The sequence below is a fragment of the Brassica napus genome, chromosome C3 (assembly GCF_020379485.1).
Source record: "Brassica napus cultivar Da-Ae chromosome C3, Da-Ae, whole genome shotgun sequence".
NCBI lineage: Eukaryota > Viridiplantae > Streptophyta > Magnoliopsida > Brassicales > Brassicaceae > Brassica > Brassica napus.
The window spans coordinates 42,734,857-42,750,138 of record NC_063446.1 but is presented as its reverse complement, the minus strand read 5'-3'; the positions used below and the strand labels follow the sequence as shown (position 1 = coordinate 42,750,138).

Genomic DNA, 15,282 nt, shown 5'->3' with positions numbered 1-15,282 from the left:
CGTAAGTTGATAATGCTCACTAGCTTTCTAGTTCAACGGTAGCCTTTTTCCAGTTGTCTAGTATGACAGATTAGTTTCAGGACTGGATGGTCAAGGATGCTTGACTCATGCAGATTCCTTGATTTAATATTCTGGTTAGCTAATCTAGAACAAGCATTAAGAACAATCAATCAATGAATACCACAACTTAGCTATCTATAGTTAGGGATAATCCCTCTAACCTATTTGAACCCTGAATCTAACAGGTAAACTACTCAGACATAGCTAAGCAATTCATGATACAAAATATAAATAAAAACTGCATAGAATAGAATAGATGAATCAATGGAGTTCCAATCACAAATCTCTATATGATCTTCTCTCCTAAAACTCTCTGCTGAAAATAAGAATACAATGGTGGCCAAAAGCTCTCTTGCCTCCTAACACTTAGGCAAATATATAACTATTAGGTTAAAAACTCGTTAGGAGTAATCTTGTAATTTGGTGAATTCTTGGGTTTAAAGTCGGCTGAAACCTAGTCGTGCTTCCGCGTCTCGACATCGATCGATGGTACATGATGTACATCGATCGATAATAATCTTCAATCGCCGAGGCTTTTCTTCTGTATCGATCGACGTCACTGGATGTGCATCGATCGATTGTTTCTTCTTTGTATCGATCTCTTATGGTCAGCTCGGATGAAATCACTTTTAAGCTCCTAAATGCTCCATAATCATCACTTTACTCCAAGATACTTATGAACCTGAAAACATACCTAATAGGATATAATATATAGTATATAGATAGTAAAATACTTATATACATAGGTAAAAATGGGTCAAATCCATGGTATATCAACTCCCCCATACTTACCATTTTGCTTGTCCTCAAGCAAAACAAACATACAGTCTCTCTGAAAAAGGTTTGAAAAACAGCAGGGACTTATAGATATGAAACATAGAAATCATCACCTCTACAATTTCGCAAACCACATCTAAAGTCCTAATCACAAAAGCACATTATGCAATATCTTAGCTTAGCAACCAAATTCAACTAGTCTAGAACTTAGCAAATCCTGTCTGGCATTCCCCTCTACTAACCTCATTTCTTAGCATAAATATAAAAGTGCATGCTTTACCTTGGGATTATCGATTACATGATGCAAGGATTTCAGACAAGTATCTGGAACTGCAAGTAAAAGTTAGTTCCTAATTTCTCTCTTGAGTCAAAGTCTGCTTCCATTGCAGGATAAGTGACCAAGATTGGACAGGCTTCCATGAATCAAGTCTTAATGGTGGTTGCCACCAAGCCCTGTTCACTTCTTTTTGACCTATATCCAAGAATTCTTTGTGAAGCGAGCCTTGAAGATTGCCGCCTCCAAGTCCCATTTGAATTCTTTATTTGGAATCTTTATGAAGCAAGCCTTAATGGTTTTAGCCACCAAATCCTGTTCAGATTCCTCCTAACTAAATCATAAGTTCTATTTAAATAATAATTTTCGGATTTTTTTTAAAAAATAAAAACTAACTACTCTAGGGTCGAAATAGATAGAGAAAATTGTGATAAATAAATCTACATAAGGCTTTACCTTCCAGACTTGTCTGAAGAATCTGATCCCATGTATACCAAGCCCCAAGACAAGCGTTTATGTCAGGTTTAGTATTGGAGGTCAGCTTTGGTTCCTTCAAACAATCAAGGCAAGTGTGTATAGTTGACAAGTTGATCCACTTTAGCATCTTAGTACTATCAGCAATCATTAAATCTAGAATGGAGCTAAAGAGTGGTTGATATTCAAGTATAAATAAGGTCATAGTCCCTTTCACATAGCTAAGCATAATTTATAAAAATCTTTTTATAAGAATCAAAATAAATTATATCAGTAAACTTCTCCCCAGACTTAAATTACACTGTCCCAGTGTAACACAGTCGTTGTTATGGTGGAAATAAATCATAAGTACAAATGGAACAAGTTAGGAAGATAAACCTGACCGGAGTGGGAATCGATCGATGTGCATAGGTATGCATCGATCGTTGTGTGTGTGTGTATGTCGATCGATGTCGACGTCTCGTCCACGGTCGATATGTTGGTAATTATCCTACTTAGGTCTTGCAATAAATCTGAAAGAATAAAAACGAATATAAATACTAATAACTAAGAAAACCAATTAAAATTACCTAATATTGGGTTTCCTCCCACTCAGCGCTTTGTTATAGTCATTTAGCTTGACTTTGGAGGTATGTGGCTAGTTGGTGGAAAAACAACTACTTGTTGGGAAACAAGCATCCACTTCATCTCTGCACATTCGGGACCAAGTTGCAATGAAACTTCTTGTGGCCTCATCATTTCTGGTCCTTCTCTCATCCATCTTTTGTACTGCATTTGAGATGTTCTGTAGCCTTTCTAGGATGTCTTCAATGCTGAACTGATACCATCATACATTGTTGTAGGCGTATTCTGATAGCTCGTTCAGTTGCTCCTGCATTGACTCCATGTTATTCGGTATCAGCTGGAAGTTGTCTGGTGTAGACGTGGTGTCGATCGATGCGACCAAGTGTCTGTCGATCGTTGCTGGTGCTTTATTGTCGATCGATTTAGAGTGTGCTCTGTCGATCGATGCTGATATCTGGTGTTGAGATGCGATTTACCTCTGAATGGCTTTGACTTCCTTTTGTAGCCATTCTGCTTGGCTATCTAGTCCACTGAGTTTGACGTCGAATGGAAAATAAATGTCATCACATCGCTTCTCAAGTCGTTCCTCCAAGGTGTCTATAGCTGTGTAAAGCTTCGTGTGATCTGATCAATTTCTGCTGCTGCGTAGGGAAGATGTTATGTAGGTTTCTTGCCGTCGAGCAATGTCCTTCAGAACCTATCGATCGATGTTAAACCTTCTTCCTGAAAATCATGCTGATCATTAAGCTTACCAATGTCCTTCTGGACATTCATCATCTGTGTAGACAAGGTGTCCAAGTATCACATGATAGGTGAGGTGAAACGGTCGTGCATATACTCATAAGATTTTAACCTATCCTCCATGGTTGCGGACCTTTTGTCGATCGATGTGATGTTGCAGATATCGATCGATGTGGCTGGCTGTGGATCATTCATGCGAATGGTATCCAAATCTTGCTGTTGTAGATCAATTCTCGTGCTCAACCAGTCCACGTTGTTGTTGAGAGGGTTGTATACATCGTTAATCATCGTGTTGATGTATGCGATCTCCCATTCATCCTTCTTCTCTGCCAAACTTTCCGGTTCTGCAGGAATCTGGGATGTCTGTGGCCTGACGTCGATCGATGTGGCTTTTCTAGCGTCGATCGATGGTGATGTCGTAGCTTCCTTCTCAAGGCGGTGCTGCATACTCTCCATCTCTGTCCTCATCTCTGTCATACTTCTGAAAAGCTCATTGTAACCTCTGTCCAAAGGTTGATAGGTGTCATCTACCAATATCTTGAGTTCATCTCCTAGCTTTTCTTGAGCTCCACAAATACCAGTCACCATCCTATTGATCTCATCCTTGGTGTAGATCTCTGGTGCCAGTTTTGCAGGTGTGAAGGAAGTGGCATGTTCTGGAAGACATATGTGACTCTTCAAATAGGGATACTCTCTCCAGAATTTTTCTGATGTTGTTCTTGGTAACATGAATCATCTCACCAGCTACGCTTCTTGCATGTCCAGACTCATCTCTGTAGACACCATATTCGTCCTTCTGTTCCCATCTGAACTTTCTGGCTCCATAGCTGTCATAAGCGCGATGTCCACATTCGTAACTTCTATCGATCGATGGTAAAGGTACCTTATCGATCGACGTTGGTGTTACCCTGTCGAACGATGTAGAAGAAACCTTGTCGATCGATGCTTGGCCAACAGGTCTGCACGTTTGATGTGAACCAATTCCTGTTGTGGTGGCCCTTGGATGTTCGTCGGGAACAGCTTTAATGTTGTCTGGAATGCTGCGTTGCTGCATAAAAAAGTTGTCTGGTCCATTGGCCAACTGAAGAATATCTGCTATGTCCTCTCTGGATACTTGTAGAATCCTTCCATCCATAGCTCTTGCACGGCCATCTTGGTCCCTGAAAATACCAAATTCATCAGGCAATAGAAAGTCGTAATCAATATTCATATTCTTCGTAGTAGATAAAGAAAGTTTAGGTTTAGAATGAGAATCGATCGATGTTGATACTGGTGTATCGATGGATGGTAGACGTTTGTCTGCTGAATTAGGGTTTTTGGATCGAATGCTCTCCCTGGATGTTCCTTCTGATTGGTTTGTGGGTGCATTCATCTTTTCTGCTTCTGTTTCGTGAGAAGTAATTTGGGGTGCAAAACTCCTTATATAGGTATTGGTAAACCTATTTGGAATTGGAATATTCTCTTTTTCCTTTTCTAAGGCGGCGGCTTTAATATCGATCGGCGTACTAGGTGTGGTATCGATCGATGCAGAAGATCGTTTTGCTGGATGAGGGTGGGTATCGACCGATGCTGAGTAGATGTTGTCGATCGATGGTGGAGGCGTGTTGTTGAAGGAATGGGTTGAATATCTTTCATCCTGCATAGCAATCTCTGTAGCTCTTTCCTTCCAGTAATCCTCATCATACTCCTCAGTAGGATCCTCATTGGATGAAAGAATCACAGTCTCCACTGCAAAACTTTCATGGAATCCACTATCTGCCCAACTGCTTATGGAATAGTCATCTCGTCCGTTCTTGTTGGGTTGTTGAAAGGCAAAGTCTGGATAGTACTGATCTGGTAATGTGGAGTGGTCTACCGGTTGCTTCCGTCGAGCGACGTGGAATAGCGTTCATCGGTCGTCGGTGACTCATTGGAATCGATCGATGTGATAGTATGAGTGTCGATCGATTCCGAGTACTTGGTTTCGTACTCTGCTCCACAATGTCATGCTGCAATGTAGCCAAGATCATTTCCAAGCTCCACGACATTGACCTGTTGTCTCATAACTCGAACTAGGTGATAGTGGACGTCTGGATCTATCAGTGTCAGACACAATCTGTTGGTGTTCATGTCACATACAGCTCCTACTGTAGCTAGGAAAGCTCTTCCAAGCAGAAGTGAAGAGTTCCAGTTAAGCTTGATGTCCAGGACATGAAAAGCTACTGGGACAAGGGCATTACCAATCTGTACCTCTAGGTCTCTTATGATGCCTCCTAAGCTCCTTTCTGAAAGATCCACAAAGGTGAAAGATTCTGATGAAGGCTCTATTTCCAGACCCAGCTGGTCTGCCATAACCTTAGGTAGAATACTGACTAATGCTCTTGTGTCACAAAGTGCATGGGGAAATTCAATACCTTTTACCATACATGGTATTGCAAACTTCCCAGGATCACTCTTCTTCTTCAATGTGATCCTTAGTTTCATCTTTTCCCTGATGTAATGAAACATTCTCCTAATGTCCTCCTCAGTCTCCTTAGTTTCTCTGAAGAACATCCACAACCGGTGTGTGTAATAAACTTCATCAAAATGTTTCTCCACTGGGATTCCGATGACTCTCTTAGTGAAACCATCCATCTCCTTCTCATTAGCTTCCCTCTTAAGGTGTTTAGGAATCTTCTCCTTCCTTTTCCTTAACAATCTCCCCTCAGTTGCCTCATCAACTTGCATAGGCTCTGGTGTAGTGTCTGAAGGGTTGGTTGTAGGTTATGGTGGGTTTGCTAAAGGTATAGGTGGTGGTCTGAGTGCGTTGATTCGGTTACTATCAATAGAAGGTAATCGCACTCGGTAGGTGAGAGGTTCATGTCGATCGATGGGAGGTGAGGGGGGTCGATCGATGTCGGTCTCTCTGAATTTCTCATGAGTCATGATTCGAACTGCACTACACTCCGCAGTCGATTTAGCAGATGACGTCGATCGATGTCCAGAGTATCGATCTTCGTCCTGGGCTGTCGAGCGATGTGCATCCATTGACATCGGTCGACACCAATGTGATCCGCTTGAAACTCATGGAGCTTTCAACTTTGAAATCTCCTTCTCTAAGCTTCTCATGCTGCACCACTTGCCAGAAATCATCATCTAGGGTGGCATTCACGTGGTGTTTTGATTTCTCAACTCCAACCTCTCTAGCCAAGGCTTCTTGCCTCTTTACAGTGTCTCCAGTCTGAACCACTTGCATTTCAAGCTTCCTCACTTGAGTCCCTAAGGTCTCAATTCTTGTGTTCAGACTGTTGTAGGCTGAATCTATTTTCCCATTGAAATCCACAGTGACTTGTTGTTGTCTTTCCAGAACTCTGTCAAGCATTGCTTCGATCTTGCTTTCCTGAGTTTGTGGTGGTGGATTCTGGTACTATGAGTTTCCATAGCCTCTGCTGTTGTTGCTGAAGGGTTTCTAGAACTGTGAACTCTGGTTACTTCTCTGACCATTGCCATAGAAGTTTCGGTTTCCACCCTTGTTTCCAGACCTCTGAAATCCAGTTCCTCCAATGTAATTCACATCTTCTTCTCCTTCATTGTCTACAACTACTTCTTCTTCAGCTGAGCAGACCTGCTTTCTAAGAAGCTCATGAACTACATCTAACTTTTCTCTAACTTTGTCCATCTGTCCCTTCCCTAGGGATGCAACAGACTTCTTCCTCTCAAAGTCAGTGTTCTTGGTGCTGCTGCTGTTTGCTAGATTTTCTATCAGACTTCTTCCTCTCAAAGTCAGTGTTCTTGGTGTTGCTTGTGTTGAAGTTTCCCTCACTAGTTGTATCAAGAGCCATCTGATACCTCAAGGCGATACCTCTGAAGAAAGTGCTCAGCAGTTACACTTCATTGAATCCGTGGTGTGGACAGTCTCGCTGGAAGAAATTGAATCTGATCCACGCATCTTTGAAAGACTCTCCAGTCTCCTGTGCGAATTTAGCAATTTTGCTCCTCAAGTCTTCAGCGCGTGACTCATCAAAGAAGTTTCGCAAGAAAGCATTCTTGATGTCGGCCCAAGATTTTAGAGATCTTGTGGGTAGCTGCTTAAGCCAGTGCATCGCTTCTCCAGTCAGAGTATACTTGAAGAGCTTGTACAATAGGTAGTCCTCAGGGACTCCATCCATACGAATAGCAGCGATAAGATCCTCAAACCTCTCCAGATGGTCCATAGGATGCTCGTGCGGTAACCCAGAGTAGGGTATCTGCGACACGAGTGTGTAGTACTAAGGCTTCAGCTCGAAATTCTTCTTCTGAATCTCTGGAAGTCGAATAGCTGATCTATTGGTGTAGTACTCGTCTGGAAGATTGTAGTCAGCCAGTGCCTTTGGTGGAGCAGCCTCTTCTACAGGTTGAGCAGCTCCTGTAGCATCAGCATCAGGGATTACATTCCCCTGAGCGTCTAGTTTCTGACCTGTTGCATTACACAGATGACCATCCTGGTCATACAGGTTTCCATTCTCATCCTGTCTGAGAATAACAATCGCAACCATGCTTCGCGACTGAGGATCAATCGATGTACGCGGTGTAGGATCGATCGATGTCGAACTATGTGGATCGGTCGACGATGAAGGTCGGGTGTCGGTCGATGGGTGGGTGCGAGAATCAGTCGACGTGAAAGATGCTGCGTCGAACGATGTGGAACGTTGGTCTTTGCGGATCGAGCGTTCCAAGTAAGCAGGATCTTCTGAGAATAGCAGGTGTGTTTCCTTGTTGCTTCTGGTACTGCTGGGCATGTACCTGAAAAGACAAGAAAAAATTTTGTGTCAGAATGGGGGCAAAGAAAAGAAAAGAATTAATAACACTAAATCTAAAGGCGATCAAAGCTCCCCGGCAACGGCGCCAAATTTGATACCACTCAAATTGCCCTAAGGAGTGAATTACTCTCTCAAATAAGAGGTTCAATTGTAGTACTTAGGGATCAAATCTACATGGAGCAAAGGAACCTATTAAATCTAGTAATTTATTAATTCTAAGTGTTTGTTGTTTTATGGTTTAAATGTAAATAGCAATCCTAATTGAGCAAGTCTATTGCTCGACTAACAAAATGATTTGGGGTGTAACTTATTGGAAAGGTAATAGATGCATGGTTTCTATTCAAGTGTTGGAGATTATAATCCTATAGATGCCTATCAGTTGCATGCATGATATATTATAGCTCAACCCCGTGAACACAGTGATCAGCGAAGGCAATGTTTCACTGGTTAACTAACTAGATCTTAAATCTCAACTGTCGTTTGTTGATCACAAGAAAGTGTCGATCGATGGTCCTATCGATCGATACACCTTTCACAAATATCCATCGATTGTTTGAAGACAATGTCGATCGATGCTTCTAGTTAAGCCTTAAGCGTAAGTTGATAATGCTCACTAGCTTTCTAGTTTAGCGGTAGCCTTTTTCCAGTTGTCTAGTATGACATATTAGTTTCAGGACTGGACGGTCAAGGATGCTTGACTCATGCAGATTCCTAGATTCAATATTCTAGTTAGCTAATCTAGAACAAGCATTAAGAACAATCATTCAATGAATAACACAACTTAGCAATCTATAGTTGGGGCTAATCTCTCTAACCTATTTGAACCCTGAATCTAACAGGTAAACTACTCAGACATAGCTAAGCAATTCATGACACAAAATATAAATAAAACTGCATAGAATAGAATAGATGAATCAATGGAGTTCCAATCACAAATCTCTCTATGATCTTCTCTCCTAAAACTCTTTGCTGAAAATAAGAATACAAAGGTGGCCAAAATTTCTCTTGCCTCCTAACACTTAGGCAAGTATATAACTATTAGGTTAAAAACTCGCCAGGGGTAATCTTGTAATTTGCTGAAGTCTTGGGTTTAAAGTCGGCTGAAACCTAGTCGTGCTTCTGCGTCTCGACATCGATCGATGGTACAGGATGTACATCGATCGATAATAATCTTCAGTCGTCGAGGCTTCTCTTATGTATCGATCGACGTCATTGGATGTGCATCGATCGATTGTTTATTCTTCGTATCGATCTCTTATGGTCAGCTCGGATGAAATCTCTTTTAAGCTCTTAAATGCTCCATAATCATCACTTTACTCCAAGATACTTCTGAACCTGAAAACATACCTAATAGGATATAATATATAGTATATAGATAGTAAAATACTTATATACCATGGGTAAAAATTGGTCAAATCCATGGTATATCACTCGTTCAACCCCGAGTAGTGTGAAGATTCTGCTCAGGAGATGTAGTGGTCACGGGGTGACCTTTCTCATCCCGACGAAAGCTCAAAGGCCGTGGTCTCTACCGGTTGGGTTCCAGTGCGTGTACGAGTCGTATTTCCAAGATGAGACGAGACTCTAGTTCCCGATTCCTCGACTTGTGATTTCTTATGCGAGACGTCATGACGCGGCGATCTCTCATTTTCTTAATGGTTCCCTTCACCTCGCAATCGCGATGATGGTTAAACCGGCGGAGATCGACGTGTCAATGAGTGTTCTAGTTTTCGAGGAGCTGACATACATTAAGTCGATGGGGGAAGGGCTTTTCTCGATTCAGATGAGGCCGAATTACAACGTGATGGCTGGGCATCCTAACAAGACAAACGACTGGCAGCGTTTTTATTTCTTCGTCAAGTCGGATGAATTTGCCTTCGAGGACCCGCCTAGCGACGATTTTCGAGTTTTATGGAACTCTAATCTTGGTAGATCACGATTGTTAGCAAGTGACGTTTCTGATCTTCCGTTCTGTATCTTCTTTCCTTTTCTCTATTTGTACAGTTGATCATCCCGACACAGCCACTTATCCTGAAGAGTTCATAGCGGGTGCTCGAGCAGTCGCTTTGCTCCCTTAAGATCGGTGGCAGAACATCACCGTCGAGAAGATTCGGCAATTTTCTGACAGAATTTCCTGAAGTAAGTGTTCTTTCGTATATTTTTTTTTGTTTTGACGTATTCAAACTCGAGCACTCGTCCTTTTATAGGAGACTGGAGATCCGATCTACTGCCTGTCATTACAGGCAAGAAGCGACGATTCTCTCTATTTTCCCGAGCGGAGCAGAGGCTGATTTGCGAAGCGAGGAACTTGCCAGATCTGAGTGCATTGTTGGGATCTCGATTGGGCGGATCATCGAGTAATAGGCCGCCGACTGCTCCTGTAATACGAGAGGAGCCTCGGACCGCAGTTGAGTCTTCGGTGTCAATCCCCGAGTCTACGAGCATTGTTCCTTTGGGAGAAGTCGTCACGAAGAAGCCTGCTGGTCCTTCGACAAAGATGGGAAAGGGGAAGTAGAGGCCTGCTTCCGATTCTTCCGCTGCGACGGGCCGAGAAGGGTCATCAGAAGCTGTTGTTGCTGGGACTCAGTCTGATGAGCCTCCCAAGAAAAAGACTAAGAAGCCGAAGAAGAAGAAGAAGATCGTCGAAGACAACGTCACCGAGGATCAGACAGGTCCCGACGGGGAACATATTGATCATGTTGGGGGCGTGCAGGATCGGGTGGTCGCTGTCCAAGAGGACTCTAGCGACGGTGCTCGTACTGGCGGGGACCAAGACGGCTCGCCGATCACTCCTCTAACAAGGAAGAAGAAAGAGAAGCGTGCGGACAATTGGGCTGCTTCCAATGCCTTAGTCGTTACAGAGCAAGGGGAGAAGAGCGGGGAAGAAATCCCACCTCCGTCCGTCGGTAATACTCACAGACCGCTCCTTCGTCCAGTGGTAGTGGTTCAACTCGAAAAAGGGGCGAATCAATTTTCCCGATCAAGTCGAGTTTAAATATGACGGTGATACACCACTTTCCTATGCACCCGATGAATGCGCCGAATTAATCCGTCAGATGCGAGGAGGCGCGAAGAACATGCCAAAGGTGAAGGATCTAATCTTCAAAGATGTCTATATCGACGAGGCGAGGACCAAAGTCATGGTAAGGATCAGGCTCTTTTCTGGTCGTTTTTCCTTTGTCGATTTAGTGACTTTAAATTGTGTTTGTGCAGAGCGATGGTAGTATGAACTATGTTATCGAGAAGTATGACTCGGCTCTGAAAGAGACCATCGCTAAACTGAAGAAAGACAAGAAACTCGCCCGAGTGAAGGAATTGGCCCTCAACCGTAAGACGGGTGAATTCAAAGCGGTCACTGACAAGACCGCGAAGGAGCATAATCGGTTACTCGAAGAGAGAACAGCCCAAAAGGCAAGTTTACTGAGAAGTTAGAGGAATTGAAGGGTAAATTCCAATCTTCTCGTGAACGGGTTGAGGAGCTTGAGCGAGAGATGGCTACTTTGGAGGCAGAGAAAGCCGCGTTGGAGGAAGAGAAGAGAGTTGCATCTCTGAGGCATGAAGGATTCTCGGAGTTTGAAGGATTCTCGGAGTTTCGAGGTTACTCACGAGCGGGTCCGTGTCAAAACTGCCATGATCGCGAAATGTAATCGTCGATTCAATAACATCCGCGATCGGGAAGCTCGTCGTGAAGACTTCGACAATGCTCGCCATCTTCATAGTCAAGCGTTTGGGACCAGGAAATGTCTTGAGTCGCTAAAGGCGAATGGGCGCGATATTCCTCAGGAAGCTATAGACCTGTTCCTCGAACAGGAGAAGCATTTCGAGTTGGAGGCTGAGAAGCTTAAGATTGGCGAGATCCCGGAGACTGATCTATCTTTATCCCCGCTTCAGCTCGAGTCGCCGTTCCTCAACAAACATGTCTTAGCGGGAATAGATCCTTACGAATCGAATGCTGCCATCGTTGATTCTTGAACCGCGGTCTTCTTTCGGACTCCAAGCAGTTCTCTTGGTGATCAATCGGAGAGTCGTTCGAAGGACGCTGAGTTCGAGCCCCCGCGAACTTCCGGTGGTACTTCCAAAGAGGCCTCGGGGTTTCTCGTTAGTCTGGTGATAAGGACTCTATACTCTCGGAGAGAGCAGACGAGATCATGAAGGAGTTCTTGAAATCTCTGACTCTTCTCAAGAAGACCAAAGTGGCTCTGCTGACGAAAGGCGAGACATAGAGCCAGCTGGCGATGATGCGGGCATGGAACCGACAGAGTTGGGAATAGCTGTGAACGAGGAGGCGGTTTCTACCGAGAAGCAGATCGAGCCGACAACTAGGAGATCCTTCGAAGTGGAGCCAACCCCGATCGAGGAGGTGCTTCCTACCGAAAAGGACGGTGATGAGACAGCTATCGCTTCGTCGGAGGTTCCCGAAGGAACCAGTATTCCCGATGGTGCTACGGGAGAATGATTATATATGTTGTTGTTGTTTTCTTTAGACTTTTGCTTTCAGCCTTGCGAGGCTTTCGTTGTTGTAACTCTGAACCCCTTTGGTTTTATTTTGCGGCTTTGTCTTTCGTCTGAACTTTAGTAAGCCTTGTGATTGTTTTTTTTGGACTTAGAAGTTTTTCAAATGAAGTTTGCCTTATCTGCGAAACGAGGTTTCTTGGACTCGGAACTGCCGAAAGGCTTTTTGACGAGTCGTCGATTTTTGTTTCTGACTTTAAATTTTAACGATTTTGATCTGGCAATGTGGTCAGTATTTCGAAGTAAACCTGAAGATTGATCAGATGGTTTATCGAATTTAGATGCGTTGTTCTAACAGTTCGAGTCATCAAAACGTTTAAACTTTCGACTTCGAAGAAAATCGTCCATTTTTGCGAGCGACAGCGGTTCTCAGTCTATCTTAAAGTAATCCTAGGGTACTCGGTTGGCCAAACCTGACTTTTAAAGAATTTTATGACGGTTGAAAGCTATCGTCTCGATCGTATCGGCTGAAGCCGTGACACGACCGAAAGTCCCCCGGGCATGTGTTTGATCAGGACATGCTCGCTAGTGGGTGCGAGTGATAGTATGTTAGTTCGAGAGACGGAGTCATGCTCGTGCGTAAGCATCACAAGAACAATTTCGTACTTCCTCTCGTTGAAAAGATTTTTTTTTTTTTTTGTTATAGCTGGACCGGTTAGCCTACGTACCTCGGGGGGTGGATCAAGCCATTCGTAGTTCCTTTTTGGTGAGCGAAAGTGGCAATGGATGCGCATTCACTCGTTTTTTTTTGGACGGGTGAAAGTGACTGAATGTCATTCACTCATCGGTTTTGAGGTTTGATCGAGTAAAACTGGCAGTTACTTGTTAGATATGTTCTCAAGAGTAATATCTTCGGCGATGCATGGAGTTCCATGCTCTGGGAATGGGTTCGCCAGTCGACGTCTCGAGTCTGTAGACTCCCGGTTTGATGACTTGGGCGATTTTGTATGGTCCTTCCCAGCTTGTCCCGAGCTTGCCTGCGTTCAGCTCCTCAGTGTTTTCGAACACTTTGCGGAGTACGATATCGCCCAGCTCGAGAGGTCGAGACCTGACCTTCTTGTTGTAGTGGTTCTCGATCTGATGCTGATAATTCTGGATGCGGAGCAGAGCTTGGTCGCGTCTTTCTTCGATAGCGTCAAAAGCGTCGAACAGCATGTCACTGTTAAGCTCGATGTTTCGTCGCATTTTTGATCGATGTAGGCTGGTTATGTTCACTTCAGCGGGAGCCATAGCCTCGACTCCGTGGGCCATTGAGAAAGGAGTCGATTTCGTCGCTCCTCGAGGAGTCGTTCTATGCGACCAAAGAACACCGTCGAGTTCATCGGTCCAACATCCTTTTTTCAAGTCGAGGCATTTCTTCGATCTGTCTATTATGATCTTGTTCGATGCCTCGGCTTGACCGTTGCTCTGCGGGTACCGCGGACTCGACGTGTTGAGTCGAATCCTCCACCTTTCGCAGAATTTCCGAAACTTTTTTGATATGAACTGGGAACCGTTGTCGGTCACTATTTCGTAAGGCAGGCCATGGCGACAGATGATGTTTTTCTCTACGAACCGTTGGACTTATTTTTCTGTTATGTTGGCGAAGGCTTCCGCCTCGATCCATTTCGTGAAGTAGTCGGTTAAGACCAGGATGAACCGCTTCTGTCGAGAGCTCGGCATAGGGCCGATTATGTCCATTCTCCACCGCATGAAAGGGTATGGAGCTGTCATCGTTCGTAGTAGCTCCGTTGGGCTGTGGATTGTTGAGACATGTTGTTGGCACTGGGCGCATCGTTGAGCGTATGCTTCGCAATCTGCGTTCATCGTTGGCCATAAAAGCCAAGGCTTTTTACTTTTAGGGCGAGTGCTCGTCCTCCAGAGTGATTTCCTGCAGCGCCTTCAGGCGTTTCGGCCATGACAAGGTGCGTTTCCTCGCCGTGGATGCACTTCAAGAGCACTTTGGTCGCGGTCCATCGATGGAGCTCTCCGTCTAGGACGACGTAGTGAGCACTTCGTGTTTTGAGTCGTCGCGCAACCCACTTCTCGGGAGGTAGCTTTCCATCGACAAGATAGTCGATGAATTATGTCCTCCAGTCAGTGACTTCGATTCGTTCATTTGCGGTGTCTTCATCCATGGGGACAGCTTCGGTTATGGGTGCTACGATGGTCGTTTCGCTAGGCGGGAGCACGATGCTTGGTTTGTCGATCTTGTGGATAGGAATGGTCCATTTCACTTGATCGCGCAGCCTGCTGCCCAAGGCAGCGAGAGCGTCGGCGCACACGTTTTCTCCTCTGGAGACTTTGGTGAGTTTGAAGAATTCAAAGTCTTTAGCGAGTGCTTGAACGACTTTAAGGTATGTGTCCATTCATTCGTTGCGGGCATTGTAGTCGCCGCTAAATTGACTGGTGACGAGTTGCGAGTCATAATACGCACTGAGCCGTTTTGCTTTGACCGCCTTAACGTGTCGCAGACCTGCTATCAATGACTCGTATTCTGCTTCGTTGTTCGAAGCAGTGAAGACGGAACTGAACGAATGTTTGATTAACTCGCCTAGTGGTGACTGCAGTTGGACTCCTGCTCCCGATCCTTTGTTTGTTGACTATCCGTCGCCATGGAGTATCCAATTTTGACTTGGAAAGATCAAGTCCTCCTCTAGCTCTGGTGCGAGCTCGATTAGGAAGTCGGCGAGGACTTGCGATTTTGCTGCCATTCAATTTTTGAACACAATGTCGTGCTCGCTGAGATCGATAGCCCACTTCGATAATCGTCCGGACTGATTGGTGTTCTGCATTACTGTGCGGAGCGGTTGATTCGTCAGTATTTCGATCGTGTTCGATTGGAAGTAAGGACGCAGTTTCCTTGCTGATGTGATGACGGCGAGAGCCATCTTCTCGAGGGTGGGGTATCGAGTTTCTGGGTCGATCATTCGCTTGCTCGTGTAGAAGATAGGTTTCTGTTTGCCTCGATCCTCTCGGATGAGGACACTGCTGACCGCCGTAGAGGATACTGCGATATAGAGAGAGAGTGTATCACCGGCTTCGGGTTTAGATAGCACGAGAGGAGTCATAAGATACTGTTTGAGCTGTCCGAACGCTTCTTCGCACTTTTCGTCCCAGATGAAACGCTTGTTTCCACGCAGC

At 44.5% G+C, this 15,282-nt stretch overlaps 1 non-coding gene across 1 annotated transcript; it reads left to right on the top strand.

The window, feature by feature from the left end:
• The first annotated feature begins 6,745 nt into the window (after positions 1 to 6,745).
• On the top strand, positions 6,746 to 6,853 carry LOC125584839. The gene has a single exon (XR_007321746.1). It is a non-coding gene; the product is annotated as a small nucleolar RNA R71 (small nucleolar RNA).
• The last annotated feature ends 8,429 nt before the right edge of the window (positions 6,854 to 15,282 follow it).